Here is a 13,229-nt window from a genome sequence, read left to right on the forward strand (position 1 = left end):
TGAAGGGGGCCTACAAGAAAGCTGGGGAGGGACTTTTTAGGGTGTCAGGGAGTGATAGGACTGAGGTGAATGTGGAAGAAATGGAAATGGGTAGATTCAGATTGGATGTTAGGAAGAAGTTTTTCACCGTGAGGGTGGTGAGTCACTGGCACAGGTTGCCCAGGCTGGATGTGGCTCTGGGCAACCTGATCTAGTGTGGTGTCCCTGCCTATGGCAGGGGGATTGGAACTAGATGATCCTTGAGGTCCCTTCCAACCCTCACAATTCTATGATTCTAATTAGTGACCTATTAGCCTGTGATTAGTGCACTGGCTTGAGTGAAATGCTTGAATGTTACATTTGATTATTCTGAAAGGTAGTATCAATCAAAAGGTTCATGATGGAAAAGGACACTGTAAAACTTACTACTCCGTGGACCCTTTAAAGTACAAACTCCTCAGGTTCTCACTTTTACAAATTATGGCTAAGAATCTAGTTGGTAGATGGACTTTGCTGAGAGACAGCCTAGTTTTACAACCAAGAAAACTGAACTGATGTCCTGCCCTGTTCTAGAGAAGAACTGCCTTTACTTCTCCTTCCTATCACAAACTTAATTGTTTCTCAAAATACTACCTTTCAGTGCAAACTGTGGCTATTATCCATTTAACACGCCTCTGTGAATCCTGACACTGATTTCTTGCTGGCTGAGAAGTCCAACAGGCACTCATGTGTCATTTCGTGACTGTTGCACTGCATTATGAGATGCTAAATTATTAATACAAATAAATCCTAACCAGGCTCCATGATTTTCGTACTGCTCAACTGAACAAATGGCATGGCTTTTTGCAGCTCTACAGGAAGACAGAGGCAGGGAATAGGAAAGAAAGGGGAAAATCTTGACATCACATCATTTAGCATAAACCCATAAAAATGCAGATTTAGGGCATGTAAAAAGACTTCTTTTTTTTCCCAGGCAATGTTTTCACTGAGAAGCCTGGAGTATTAAGGCACCATTTGCAGCCCTGATAGTCTCCAAGCTGGAAGTCCATAACTCTGCTGTCCTTCCAGACTGTGCTGGGCCACACATTTCTATTCTTATGGTGTTTATACCTTCTGTATGGTAATTTTCTTGTTTTCTTTCCCCCCTCCCCCCTTTCTCTCTCTCTCTCTCTTTTTAAATCAATTTGCATGGAAAGATTAGGACTGAAACAAAAAATGTGCTACCTAGGAGCCTGCAAATTTTGTTTGCTTCCACATCAACAATCAGATTTTAAATGAGAAGTGACATGAGTGATGCTTTCTTTTGAAATTCCCACCCTCTACAAATTGTCTATATGAATTAGTGGAACAAACTCCATAGGATCCTGAAATGTAATGATCAAGAGTCACTTACACAGTCACACAGACTGAGAAGGGAAACATTTTTTCACTGTAAACACACCACTGTTGATAGCCTGATAGGAAACGAGGTTACATCTGAATCTTTAAAACTGTAATTTAATCAAGAAATCAAATCATCCAGATGAAATGATTCTCTGGTTAAATACCAGCAGCAAAAAAATCAAATCCAGGGAGAAGGGAGAGAAATATAAACCTGATTTTTTGAGAAGCTATGTTGTAGTTCTTTTTGCTGTTTCAGCCTGTTTAAAGATGTTTCTCTCCCCTGCATCTGTATTTTACATGCCTTTCCTGTTCTTGTTGGAGCCTAAGCTATGATTTCTTCTCAGTGCTAAGGCAAAAGAACTTTCCAAGCCTAGGAGACAAGGGACACGGAGAAGCGCCAATGTCAGCACGGGAGCATCCGAGGTCATGGGCAGAGTTACAGAGGAAAGGAGACCTGAAGCTGGAGCGTTTGGTGCTTTCAACAGGCGTTGGAGGTGGACGCAGACACCTTGAGAAATGCTGGGAGGGGTTATGGCGTTGATGACAACCTGAGGGGACCTTTTCCAGTAACCTGCCCGTGGATCATGGGCCACCGCGAGCGGGAGACAGCAAAGCAAGCCTGCGTGGCTTGGGGTGCAGCACAAGACTGAAGCTCCAGCAGAGGTGTCCAGGCGTGTCGTGGGGACAGCAGCCACTCCCCTGGTGGGGCTGACACTCGTCCCGACACGGCCGGCTGCAGTACTCTGCAGTTAAATGTCAGAAATGTAATAACCCCCTAACACTTGCGAACCTCCGCGTGTTTGCTCCTCGCCGCCGCAGCCGCCTTACAACCAGCTACTGCCAATTTCAATAATTAGGGATAAAAATCATCACAATACAGCAAGACATTGTTTTGCACAAAGAGGTATAATCTGATTAAGGTTGTTCCCCATTCATCGGGAAAGTTGAGACTCTAACTCCCGCCTCCCCGAGGCAAAGTGCACGCAGCGGGGCCCAGAGCAACGTGAACCGCTCCGACGATGACAGCTGCCGGCCGCGACCCCCGCCACGGGTCGGCTACTCCTCCTCTTCCTCCTTCCCCCTCCGGCTCCTCTTCGCGGCCAGGGCCGAGCATCTCCGGCGCAGCCCCTGGCACATCCCCTCCGGCCCCCGCGAGCCGCCCGCAGCGACCGCCGCTCCCCGGGGGCGGTGCCCGGGCGGTGCCCTCCTCGCGGCCGCGGGCAGCAGGCGCTGCGGGTCCGCCTCGCCCGCCCGCCTCCTTCACTATCCGCCAGTCAGAGCGGCAGCGGCTTGCCTATAGCGCTTTGCTATAGGCCGGCGGAGCTGCCAGGCTAGAGCCGCCCCCGCGGCGGGGCGCGGCGGGCGGGGGGGAGGCTGCTGCCGGCTCTGTGCGGGCGGCGAGCGAGCGGCGGCGGCGCTGCGGTTGCGCCATCTGTCAGGAGCCCCAGTGGGAGGGGAGCGCCCGAGCCGCGCTCGCCCGGGCGGAGCGGAGGCGAGGCAGCAGCAACAACGCGGACAGCCGCTGCAAGCTCATCCCTGCCTAGGCTGCAGCTCTACCGTCTCCTCCGCGCTGTGCCGGGGCTCGGCGCAGCGCGTCTGCCCACGGGGAGAGGCAGCGGAAGCCCCTCGCTGCGGGCGGCCGGGCGGGTGCAGCTGGTGGAGGAGCGGAACGAGGAGGATGTGAGTGCGGCGGCGCCGCCCCGGCCCCGCGCTGCGCTGAGCCGAGCTGAGCCGAGCTGCTCCAGGTAAGAGAGGGACCGGAGCCTGCCGCTGCGCCGCCGCCGCCCGGGGGGAGCGGGAAGAGGAGGGGATGCTGCGGCGCGTTTGTTTCCTTTGTGCGCCCGAGCGGTGACGGGGTGCGGGGGCTGCCGGGGAGGGGAGGCGGCCGTGCTGCTGCGGGTATCCTTCACGCACACCCCAAACCCTCCCTTCCCGCCGCCGCCGCCGTCTTCCCTGCCGGCCTCTGCGGCCTGCAGCGCGGGAGAGCTGGGGGCATCGCCGGGGCGGGCGGGCGCTGCACCCCTGCGTGCCCGGGGGTCGCCCGTGTCCACGTCCTCCGCCCCCGCGACCGCAGGCCGGAGAGCGGGGAGGGGGCACAGCATAGCACAGCGCGGTGTTTGTTACCGCCCAACTGCGAAAAACGGGAAGGGGGAAATAAATAACGAGACCTTCTCTCCCCCTGAAATAAATGGTGTGGGATCTGCACGCCTGTGACAAAGGCCTCTTTCAGGGAAGAAAGAAGGGACGCACAAAATGCCCAAGGGTGGTAGGATGTGAAAGGAGGCTTGTTCCTTGTCTTTCCCCTAGAGCCTTTCTGTTCCTCCCCAGATGAGGCCGCTGATCTGGTGCCAGTTCCTCTCCAGCCACATTTTAGATTAGCGAGAGGTACCAAATGCCACGCCACGGGTGCCAGTGTTCTGCTGCGTCTGCAGAGCTGCGCTGTGCGTGTCGCTCGACCTCCTTCACGCCGCTCGGCTTGCTCTCTGCTTCCTCGGGAACCCCCCTTCTTTCTGCTCCGTCTGGATTTTGCTTGTGCGTGAGCGCTGGGAGAGGGCCGGGGAGGGAAAGGGGACACTTCGTGAAAACAAGGGCATGGTATCTTGGTCCCTTTAGCGGTGACGGGGAGGGCAGGGCTGAGTCGGTGCTGGAGGAGAGGGTTTAGGCTGAGTGGAAAGCACCCCTCTGCAGTTGTTCATCAATCACTCTGAGACGCTTCCATTCTTAAAATGCTAAATAACAAGTGGGAAAGGACCGGGCTTTTGAAATACACACACAGGACTGGCAACGCCTTTGAGACCTTGTCAATTACCTCCTTCACTCCTATATCCTTCTTTCACCGTCTCTGCAGCTGTAACAGCATCTCATCCCCACACCCAGTTTGATGTGGTTTATTGATACGTTTTTAACTAGCGTTTTGTGTCTGAAGCTTAGAACAATTGCAGGTGAAGATTTGTTTGTTTATGTGCTGGTGGAGGAAGTGTTTTCATTAAGCTAAAGGGACGCTGTCAACTTGAAATCTGGAGAATGTGCATGATGAATGGAGAGCTGTGTCCAGCGGTACACCCACTGTCAAGCTCCCTGCTGGAGATCTGTGGTTTTTATAAGCCTGTCTTCTGACTGTGTGGGTTTGTCATGCAGTGAAGGAGTAAAAACACACTTCAAACAAAGTTCTGTTAAGTGAACAATGCAGGCCAGAAGAAAAATCCCGGAGTGAGAAGGGAGGGAAGGCAGCATCTCCAACTTCTCAGTTACATCTGTTGTAGCCGCTGCTGGTCCCAGTGGGATACTGGAAGGAAGAGGAGTTTGTTCTTACAATTCAGCATTTACTTAGTGAAGTGGGAAGGTTGTTACCCTCCCCACAGCAATACAGGTGTTTTCAGCACCTTGATGTGTGTGCTCACGCAACTGGTGACACTTGATCAGTGTCAGTAGATTGGTGCCTTTTCCCAATTTGTTAAAAACAATTCTAAGATGGTAATCTCTTGGAGGTTGGGTAAAGGCAATGGGTTCATTTTTGACCCTTTTCTGTCTGATAAGCCTATGATCTTGAGGGAAAAGATAACAGAAGTTTGCCTAGTTAATGCCATAGAAGTTTGTATATCATTGGCAGTAAGCTGCAGATTTCTCTTAGCTTGTTGTAATGTTCAGATGCTTTTCAGAGGGGGCCTGCAAGCTTGCTGCTTCTGCACTTCTAACAAATTACTGCTTCATCTCTGTGGCTCATCTTTGGCAAAATAAGAATTTCCAGTATGAGGTTGTCTAATGGTAGGCCACTGGCCCTGGTGTGTTTGTGGTTTGTGCTTCAGGCACGTTGTTTCAGGAATTCTATCTTGCCTGCTGGTGGAAGATGTGGTGGCATGAAATACCAGTTTATGTATAAAATCCTGAACAGGCTACTCTGGAAACTTTTGATGTTGAATAAAGGCATGTTTTCAGTGAAGGATAAACATCTTTAGTATATGGGCATGGCAGTCACTGTGAGGCAGAAGTGAAGAAGGTGGTACAGACAAGTTGCTCCTTAGGCGTTTTCAGGTCTCTTTAGAAGTTAGGACCCATTGACAGGTTTCTATTTCTGCTTTTGAGATACTGTGCTGGATTTCACAATGCATTTATCTGCAGTGCCTGAATAGTGTCATCCAAAATGCATGGGTGGGGTCTGATAGGTCCCCATGGCGTAGCTGAATCAAGATAAATATGCTAATCTGAGTATTATTTGAGCTACACTGGATTTGTGGTGTAATAAACTTGTGATTAGATGAATGAAAACTGTATGGTGCCTTAACACTATAATATGGTACATCTGTGATGTCATCTATTTAGCTGTATTAAGGAAGGCTTAGAGCTGTTGGCCACTTTATGCCCAATTAGTTTTCTTTAACCAATGTCTTCACTTTGCTGTCTTGCTGCATTACATTGCTTTTGCTTCAGGGAGAGAGAGTTGCACACAAGTGGGTTGTGTTGGTTTTCCCCCCCCCCCTTCCTCCTTCTCTCTGAGGTGCACATTAATATTTGATTCAAACTTGTTCTGTAAAGTTCTGCTTAATTCAGTTTGGGCACTACTTTGAATGTATAATAAAGACGTTTGTTTGTGCCATGGACAGCACTTTGTAATTTGCTTTATGGGCAGGTCTGCTGCTGGCACTGTCTGTTGTCAATGTGACCTTCCTTTGAGAGGGAGAAGACCAGTAACTCCTGTCCCTTTCCCACCCTTGAAACTCCCAACAGAAGTGTCTTCACAAGTAAGTTTGACCCACTACTCCAAAAACAGGACTTGAACTGCCAGATCTAATTCACCCGAGCAGTCACATTGAAATCTAGCAATTAAGGACTCCTTTGGTAACAAAAGCTCTACAGATCTGTATCCTGCAAGTCAGCAGTTTGAGGAGAAACCCACAAAAGAGTTTGCTTGCTTCAGTGTGGAGCTTCCTGGGGCCTTACTACCAGGGTGATTTGTGGCCCCTCTGGATCTCTCACCCCTGAGCAAGGGATGTGGCTGCTTGGTGCTCCTTGCAAAACACTTTATGCCCGTCAGAGCTGCGCTCCCCCAGGGCTGGTGTGCTGGGGGAAGCTCTCCCAGGGCCACCCAATGTAAAGTGCCTCAAAAGGAGGTGAAACTATTGCTGCATCTGTCTGCTGGGTGTTTCACTTGGCACTACAGTGGCTTGCTTTCAGAGTTTAAAAACCTTAGTCTGATTTTGATAAAATAGTGGTTTGGGGGTTTGTTTGGATTTATTTGTTTTGTTTGTGGGTTTTGTTGGTTTTGTTTTGTTGTAGGTTTTGGTTGGGTGTTTTGGGGGGGCTGGGATGGGGGGTTGTCTTTTGTTTCAATAGGTGGCAAAGGTACAGGTGTAGAAGAATCAGGATTTCTAGCATTTGCATCCCCTGTGCACGACTTCTAGACTGAGAAATGACCCATTGAGATGCAATGTGAAAATTCTGAGTTGTGTTGGTACATCCCAGAAGTGTACAATGTTCCTTGAGGAGCTTGTGGGCCTTCTTAGCACTGTGCTGTAGGACAGACGTGTTTCTTAATGTGCTCAAGCACTGGTTTAGTTTCAGGCAGGTAAGCTGCCTCCCAGTTTAAAAGTGGTCAGGTTAAACCTGTCTGTGGTGGATGTTCTTGAGCCCTGAAACAAGAAGCAGGCCTGACCTTATGGGAGTCTGCAGCCAAGGAGAAGCTGCTCTGTCGTTCTCCTTACCACTGTCTGCAGGAAAACAATGGTGTTTTGTAAAGGATTTTCAGAACATTCTCTCGCTTGGAATGGAGGCAAAACTGAACAATATCAGCACTTTTACTGGGGGAAGAGAAAAATGCAATTACTTAAAGTCAATCAAAACATGTCACCTCATCTTGCTTCTGACTGTTTTGAACAGTAACTTGCTGTGAAAGCAAAGATTTCAGCTCTAAATACTGGCACCTGCTTGGAACAAAATAGAACCTTTGACATCTTGGCTTTTTCACTAAAGTATAAAATCAGCAACAGTTTTACTGAGCTCATGGCTATGGATAGAACTAGATTTTCTTGTAGGGAAAAAACTGTTGGGTTTTTCCTGACCAGCTCTACTCCTTGTATACCATGAATTTGAATGAACGTTTTTCATCTGAGCCTGGCGATATCAACTGATTTGAATTACATGGCCTTGAGTGAAATCATTCTTCAACAGGGGAGAGAACAGCAAATGAATTTTAAACTTGCTGTCCTTCCCATAAGGCAGCTCCTATTTTATACCAAAGGCATCCCAATTTTAATACATCTGCTGGTGTTTGTGACAAAGTGATAGGAGGAAAAGTTAACCCACGTTTTTCCAACTCAGCTTTTCCAGAGTTGGGGAAGTCTTGCACCTCTGAAAGTTGCTTCTTGCAAGCTACAATTTCCTAATCTGTCAGTAATAAATCCTACTTGATTAACTAAATGGTCTAGAATCTTGGAGCAAGTTAGTTGATGCTGTTCATATGATTTAGTATGGTGAGCTATGCACAGTAGCTGTGATGTGAGAGTGTTTTGAGGCAAACAGAGAAAGTCACCCCTCTGCTGTTATTGTGTTTTATTTTGCTGTGGGTTTTAGGAGGCAGCAACTACTGAGTATCTTTTCTACCTTAGGGCAATTCTTCATCCCATCCTGCATTAGGTACCCTGTGGCTACAACCAAAAAGGCGGGATGTTGAGAACTGGCTGTTGAGTGATGTTCTCAGTGCTATGAAGCCCAACCAGAGCTCTTTAAAGAAGCTGGAGCTACTTCTAAATAGTATTGGATTCTGTGTTGGGAGAGTAGTTACTGAGCTGTCCCCAAAATGCATGGCCTCACAGCTGGTGGCACTGAACAAAGGCTCTACCTCGCACAGTACACTTTGCTTCACAGCTCTTGAGGTAGCCTGGGGAGGATCTTCCTCACATCCTCAGTGCTGCCTTGCAACAGCTCTGGGAGCTCTAAAAGAGAAATAAACGTTTAAAGCCTTGTAAGGGCCCTAACAATTTATCTTAACCCAAAATTGAGACCTTGCTTTTAAGACAAAATGTACCTTCAGTAATGAATCTTCCAGAAACTCTTTAAAAATATGCTTTAATTCACCAAAGCTGTGTCACTCACAGTGGTGAATTTGAAAAGTGTTTTGAAGCTGAGAATAATGGTAGTGGCACCAGGACAGTATATGAAGAAGCAGAGAAGTACCTGGGGTCAAGGAGCATGGAACAGGCCAAGGGAAGAGCTGGCTGAAGCAAGTGGAGGAAGCTGGTCTCTGGGAGTGAGGATATTTGCTTTAACAGAGAAGAAGTGTTTGGCACTACTTAAATTTGCAGACATCTCTTGTTTTAGTGATTTTTGGAGAAGGAAGGAGGAAACTTCAAATGATTGGCTTGACTTGGATGAAATACCTTCTCAGTTTGAAACTGTCCTTTTCCTCTTGGCTCCAGTTTTCCCATGTGAGCAGATTTGACCAAAATCGTTCTTGAGCCTTTTTGGTGTAGTCTGAGATGAAAATATGATTGCCAGATAATTTTTGTCTTGTCAGGCCCCTGTTTGCTACATGAAACTATACAGAGATGTTAAAGAGGATATGAGAATGAAAACTACTGTTAAATAGCCATTGTGTGTTGTTGTTTTTAAGAGCTACTTTTCCATCAGAGTTCTCCAATGACCATATCTGGTAGTTCCTATTATCTTTTTTTTTTTTCTTTGAGTTCTATTATTTTACTTCTGTGTGTTTGGCTTTGGTTTTGTGTTGGGGCTTTGTTTTGATAAGTAAACTTTAACATTCATTTGAAGGCTTTTTATTCTATTAATAAAGACCTCCTAACCTTCCTTGTGTCAGAACAACCTGTGTGTGAAAGAGCACTCTGCATAATGTTGATCTTTGACTTGCAGCTGTATCACTTACAAAAGAGCCAGCTCCGAAGGTTTTCCTGGCATGACTTTGGAATATCATGCAGTTCCTATCTTGGCTTCTGATATCAGCATGCAGATAATAGAGGTGGGGTTTTGTGGGGTTTTTGTTTGTGGGGGGTTTTGTTGGTTGGTTGGTTCTTACAAATACCTTGTTTCCCTTCTGTGCCTGACCTTTAAACTGCAGAATTGCTCTTGGGGCTGTAACTGAAGTTGATGTTGTCCAAAATAATTGGGCAGACTTGTTGATAGTTAGTTCAGAAGTTCCCCAAGCTGTTACTGAATATGGCAGGAAAACTCCCTAACACCAGTGAGGTGTTGGGAAGCAGCATTTCTTTATTCTAGTGCTGGGCATATAGGGGATTGCTCCACCTGAGTGTGTCAAAGCCAGTAAAATTCAGAGAGTATCTGCTTACATCTGATGTGTAATCATCACTTTTCTAAGTAGTGATTAGCATATTCACATTAACCCATGGAATCTGTTACATATGTAAACCTCCTGCTGCATGCTTATACTGTGGGGGTCCCCTGGTGGTCGTTTGGGGGCCTCCATTCTCTTCCTCCCTCTGGCCTTTAGCTGAACTTACTCTTTGAGCACGCTCTCCAGGCTGATACAGTTGATGAGGCAGACTGCAGAGTCGTTCTAAATCAGTTTGCTGCTCTTAACCTCTTTTTCAGCCCATAGTTACAATTTGCTGTTTACACAGTTGGTGATTCTTAGTTTGCACAATAGATACGTTCTGTGAGGATTGCACATTCCTAAACGTTCCTGAATTCATGCAGTATCAAAGGCAGCAGCTGTGACAGCGTGCTGGGTTGTAGCATCATGCTGGGAGATGGAAGCGCAGGGCACCTAGCTGGAGCTGACATGAACAACCTTCTGTCAGCTCTGGGCTGTGGGTGAGGCACACAGTAAGGGTACCTGTGGACTTTTTCTCTCTCTTTTTAGCTCGTAGACACTTCATTACTATGTTAATGAGGGCTGTAGCTGTCACTGTATCAGCCAACACCCTGTGACGCTGGGGTCTGGGTAACTGTCCAAAAAGCCCCCACAGTGGAACCTTGTCTGTTACTTTCTGACTCCCTGGACTGGTATCTATTCCCCACACAAGTACTTTTCCTTCTTCTGGGATAGCCTAATCCCATACCTGCTTATTTCTTAGGGTTTATTGTAAAACCAGCTGGTACCCCTGATTGGAGGGTGAAAAAGTTTGTGTCCTATAGCCAGCTGCTTTTGCCCTGCAGGGAGGAGAGGAGGTGTAAGAGAAAGCAGCTTTCAGGCCATTAAGAGTATTAGTTTATTCCTGGGACTGGGCTTGCCTTTGTGGGCAGGGTCTCACTAGGAAGCAATGCTTTTTTAGTTATTTTCTTTTATTATCATGGTTTTTCTAGGGTAGGAATAAAGAAAGCATCTCTAAGACTCAGAATTGAGACCTCCGTTGTTTGACTAGGCCATTAGTCTATTTTTTTGTCTTAAACTATATGGTCAGTGTTTATTCTTAGTGTTGAGGCTAATGGGGGAGTGTTTATTTTATGGTGAGGTTAATGGCCCTTTGCAAGTTTTTAGACCTCTCTGTGGCCTGGTCCTCTTGCATGCTGTCATGGCAGGCTAATAGTCTTTGATAACAGGCAGGTCTGAGTAATGAGATTTCAGAACAAGGAGCCCACGTCCAGTGAGACTCTAGTCTGAAGACCAGCAAGAATGCTGGTTCTGCCTCCTTGGGAGGTAGCTGAAAACTCCTAGATTTGCTGATGGGATGTGGCTGTGAGTTGGCCAAGAGACTATGAAATTTCTGGTTGTTATCTCTCTGGACAGCATTTGAATTGATGATTTCAGCTAAAGACATTCTAGGCCCCAATATGGGGGTGGGGTGGGGTAGGAGGGTGGTGGTGTTTCAATCTTCAAGAAGGAATAACATTATTTAAAGATCATTCTTAGAATAGCACAGCATCTGAGGCTGGATATTAGGAAATACTGCTTCACTGACATTGGAATGGTCTGCCCAGGGCAGTGGTGGAGTCACCATCACTGGAGGTGTTCAAGCAACGCGTGGACCTGGAATTTAGGGGACATGGCTTAGTGTTGTCTCTTCAGTGCTGGGTGAGGGGTTGGACTGGATGATCTTTAAGGTCTCTTCCAACCTCTTCCAATCTGTGATTCTGTCACTTGTCACTTGCTTTTAAAGCCTTTAGCTGAATATGCAGGGTTTTGGTTCTAAATTTTGTGTTCCCCAGGTGCCTTTGAATGGTCAGCAGTCTTATAAAACTTCATACTTTGAACTGGTGAGGAGGAATAGCAACCGGGTTTTTGTTCTATTTTTCAGTCTCTCTTTTGTTTTAGACTGAAGCAAACTACCTTCAAAAGGGGGTAAAAAAAAATAAATCAAACACTTGTTTAATGCAGCACATTTTATTAGCTGTAATTGCTGTTGGAAAAACTTGGAAAGATCATGTCATGGCTTAATCCCAGCCAAGTAGCTAGGCAACAGATAGCCACTTGCTCATCCCCACCCCTGCCCCCAGGGGGATGAGGGAGAAAGTTCAGGGGGGGGTGAGAAGTGAAACTTGTGGGTTGACATACAGACAGTTTAACAGGGCAGGAATGGAAGGGATAATAATAACAATGTACAAAACAGGCGATGCACAATACAATTGCTCACTGCCAGCTGACTGATGCTCAGCCAGTCCCCAAGCAGCAGCATCCTCAGCCAGTTCCCTCCAGTTTATATATTGGGCATGATGTTGTATGGTGTGGAATAGCCCTTTGGCTCATTTTGGTCAGTCGTCTTTGCTGTGTCCAATCACAGCTGCTTGTGCGCTCCCAGCCTCTGCTGGCAGGGCAGTATATGATGCTGAAAAGTCCTTGGTATAAGCACTGCTTAGCAACAACTGAAAAATCAGTGTGGTATCAAAGTTACTCTCACTCTAAAGCCAAAACACAACACTATACCAGCTCTTGGGAATAAAATCAACTTCACTCCAGCCAAAACCAAGACAGCCCATCAGCTGACAATTGGCATAAGGTCGGTGTACAGAAACTGACAAGCTGACAAGAGCCGGATTTAACTCTTGGCATGACAGGCTGTATGCTCTCAAACACCCCCCCACCCCCCCACCAGTGCTGGCTTCAGTTTCTTTTGACCACCTCTCCAGCAGCTTCCTTTTTGTAGAAAATGTAAAGAACCCAAAAGTTTGGATGAGAAGAAAGCTGCTATCTGATGTGACCTTGTGGAATAAACATCCCTTACATCTGAAGGTCAAAAATGACCTTGTGTGCCTTGGGGGAGGTAGAGCTCTGTCTTTCTTGCTTAGGACAGCATTACTGACATGCTTTAGAACTGCAGAACTCTTTGTCCTAATGTTCAAGTGGGGCTGCCAAAAGGGAACAAATAAGGCTGTGGACAAAGTGCGCAGGGAAGACCGTGTCCTTCCTCCTCAGTCACCACAGGCAGGACAAGGAGAGCATCAGTTTGCACTACTTGATGACTTGGCATTCAGAATGATTTGCTGCCAGTCCTGCAAAAGGTTAAAAAGCTGCTTTCATTTGTAGGCTTCCCCCTACACACACACACACTGTGGACTTCCTCTGGCATCAGTGCAATTCAGTCACTTCTTTAAGGGTGAGGTGTCCTTGTCTCAGTTCTCTCTGCTCTTGCTACATTTTCAGCAAGTCTTAGTCTGAACTGTTGTAAGATTATGTTGTTTTGAGATTGTTTTGTTTGTTTGTTTCCTCTCCAAGCAAAAGAGTTAGTTCTGCTTTATTTTGCTGACGGTATAGCTGTAGGTGTTAAACAAGTCAGCCAAATGTTGCTTTTGTGGTCAGGCTGTGTGAGTTTGTGTCTTACAAAAGACAATTGTCATCTTTTTTAGAGCTCATGTGGCACAGTAGGACCGTGCTTGGAATAATCTGAACCTGGATGTGGATGGTGGGCCAAAAAAAGCATTGCTTTGGTTTTTCCTTCTTCGTGTAGAGTGAGCCTCAGACT

The 13,229-nt window shown here is 47.0% G+C and overlaps 1 protein-coding gene across 5 annotated transcripts in view; it reads left to right on the forward strand.

Moving 5' to 3' along the window:
• The first annotated feature begins 2,746 nt into the window (after positions 1 to 2,746).
• The window catches only part of FYN (FYN proto-oncogene, Src family tyrosine kinase), a 126,466-nt gene continuing 115,983 nt past the window's right edge, over positions 2,747 to 13,229 (forward strand). For all 5 annotated transcript variants that reach the window (XM_054173961.1, XM_054173964.1, XM_054173965.1 and 2 more), the window contains exon 1: positions 2,747 to 3,107. The gene's annotated coding sequence lies outside the window, so the exon portion shown is untranslated. The remainder of the gene's footprint in view (positions 3,108 to 13,229) is intronic.

The sequence above is a fragment of the Dryobates pubescens genome, chromosome 28 (assembly GCF_014839835.1).
Source record: "Dryobates pubescens isolate bDryPub1 chromosome 28, bDryPub1.pri, whole genome shotgun sequence".
Lineage (NCBI taxonomy): Eukaryota > Metazoa > Chordata > Aves > Piciformes > Picidae > Dryobates > Dryobates pubescens.